At 43.8% G+C, this 2,720-nt stretch overlaps 1 long non-coding RNA gene across 1 annotated transcript; it reads left to right on the top strand.

The window, feature by feature from the left end:
- The first annotated feature begins 748 nt into the window (after positions 1–748).
- Positions 749–2,506, top strand: LOC135368044 (uncharacterized). Its single transcript, XR_010414643.1, has 3 exons — positions 749–797; positions 1,369–1,472; positions 1,577–2,506. It is a non-coding gene; the product is annotated as an uncharacterized LOC135368044 (long non-coding RNA).
- Positions 2,507–2,720: the final 214 nt, after the last annotated feature.

Raw genomic sequence — 2,720 nt, 5'->3', positions numbered from 1 at the left:
AGATAGTCCTCTTTACTACAATGTTGTAACATACAGGGTGTCCCAGCTAACAGTGAACATATGTTTTGTAAATATATATATATTTTCCGAGATGAAATCAATTGCAATTAGCATATGCTGGAGGACACTCCTTAGGAGGGCATTAGCAGACTCCTAAGACAATGTCTTTCTTAGTAACTTTTTAATTATAAAAACTAGGAAGTTGTCCCAATGAGAACATCCGTTCCTTTCACCTGTATAAACGCTTGGACATCATTTTATTGGACTGCCTGTTGACTGCCTTTGTTGAAGACAAGACAGGACAGCGAGAGGGGATGGGCAGTTTACTGATGAAGAGAAAAGATGGGAATGAACGGAGAATATGAGATCGCGTGAGAGGCGACTGAAACATCGTCGTCTTCGTCAACGCGGAGCGTGGAAATGTTCAACAGCCTTCACTGTGTATTCACTGAACAATACTGCATTAACCCAGGACAAAAAACAAAACACAAAAAGAAGAAGAAAAATGCCGCTGAGTATACCTAACCTCAAAGAGAAGACGAATTCAACTCTCGAACGTGATAAATTTTGCTGAAAACGCAGGTATGTCTCATTTGTTGATCCTTGTCGGTAAACAGCATGCACTTTCAAAATTTTTCCAGAGCAAACACTTGGTGACATTTTGATATGTGACCATTTGCTTGACATCGTAGTAACTCTTTTCAAAAACCACCGACATTTTCTGACGAAAAAGAAACTCCGAGGAAAACGTGCTCCCAGTAACCATGCTGGCAATCAGCGGCTACGTTACATTTGTGGTAAGATTCTGTCAACAATTCGATACAATCTTAGCTCTCAATTATTTAAAACATATTTCACTGCAAAGTGTGCAAGCCTCCTTGTAAATTTTACAATTTGCTCGCAAAAGACCGTCCGCGAATCGGTAACATCCGTTGTGTATGACGTCACGGGCAGTTCGCCCCGTAGGCTGGTCATATGGCAGCCGCTGTGGGTAATATAGAATATTTTCAACTTGACAGGGTGAATGCTTTAGTACAGAGCGTTGGCTTGTCAAATATGTTCCCTTTAATAGGGAGACGATAAATTTATCCACGGGTCGACTCTCTATCAAACTTTTATTGTGTATGATCGCTCTACGTTCCCTGGCCTCATGGTTTCTCGTACTGAATTCTTCCACCCATGTTTTCTCGTCATTCTTTCGTTAAAAATGTCTGCGGTATTTTTGTAATTTGCTGATATACAATCAGAAAAAATATTTCTTGCAATGTAGGCTTTTATTTCGAGACACTTTGGTCTATTAATTTCTACGTGCTGCTTTTTAAATCAGATAACTTATTGCGGCTCCTATTGATCTACAAATACATGCAGAAGTCGTAAGCTCCGCGTCACAATCGTGAGAGGTCCTATCACGTTGTGGCTGGATGATTTCAAGAACTTCTCGTGAACACAACGTCCCACGAACAACAGAATCGGTGCGTTGGTTGATTGTGTGTTATTACAGAGCGTTCTGCCTGGCGGTGCGGCGTAAGGCATTGAGAGGACCGGACTTGATAGAGTACCTTACTTTTATCTGCAGAGGATCCAGGGAAAACAGTCAGTCAGCGCAGCCGGGTCACCTCCCAGTTTCAATGTGGAAGGCGAGGTTGTAAGTCGATGGTCCATCCTTCAATCCATTCGACGAGTTGGGAAGACACGCATCTAAGCAATCCACCAACTTGGAACATGAGGGGGCTTCCAGAAGACACTTGCTCCATATGCTCCTCAGATCTAGGGATATACCGTGTTCGTGGCCACTTGATCGCATTTTCGATATGTCAGCTCGAAGGCAACTATTTTTGCAATAATCATACGGTATGAACGAGGGCTGACCACTAAACTTGCACAATCGCAACACTCCCACTTGGCAATAATTCAGTTCCCATAGCAACACGTATTGGCAGCAATGCCCATGCTGGCCGCGATGGGTGGTGCTGGTGAAAAGGCTCGCCATGGCTCGCCATGGCCAGCCCACTGAGCCACGGGAGGTCGATGGCGGTTTCTGGCTGCTGCTGCGCCATCCAATAGATGTGCGCGGATTAGCCTACGCCGTGACCCATCATCGCTCCCCCCATCTAGCCGGAATGAAAGGCGAGGGTCGAAATGTGAGATTCCGCGCAGAGCGACTGATTTTCGGCTGTGTAATTTTAATTTAAATTTTGCATCATCTCCAGATACAATAACGCTAAAGAGATCTTGAAAGAATAAAATATATACGAGTTGTTACCTCGACTACTGCCATGGGCACGACAGTTGTGAAATGGTCGGTGCGTAAACACTACACTTTTTGGACAATGTAGAACTTGAGTGTGCGACTCGTGGGAGCATATCGGCTGCAGTCATTGGCGATGAAACACCTTCATGATTATCGGGAAATAAGTTGGTCGGTGCGTTTGACGGTCACGAAAAAGAGTGTAAATCATTTATACCCATTCAGTTTCATCGAAACTAGAACAAAATAAATAAAGTATTTTCGCTCATGTTGTACACACCTCATCCAAGGGCCGAACGCGCGTCATGAGTGTTATTCGCCATCGATGGTATTGGAAGCATAGAAATCACGAGAAATGAAACATCTGGTCCCTAGTGAAGAGTTCTTTCACGTGTTTGCACAGTTAGCGATGCAATAGTTCCAGTGTGTCAAAAAACGAAAAACCGCTCGCACTTGACATGTAAGCAATGCT

This window comes from Ornithodoros turicata, chromosome 9 (assembly GCF_037126465.1).
Source record: "Ornithodoros turicata isolate Travis chromosome 9, ASM3712646v1, whole genome shotgun sequence".
NCBI classification, from domain to species: Eukaryota; Metazoa; Arthropoda; class Arachnida; order Ixodida; family Argasidae; genus Ornithodoros; species Ornithodoros turicata.
The sequence above is the reverse complement of the archived record's forward strand: the minus strand, read 5'-3'. Positions and strand labels throughout refer to the sequence as shown.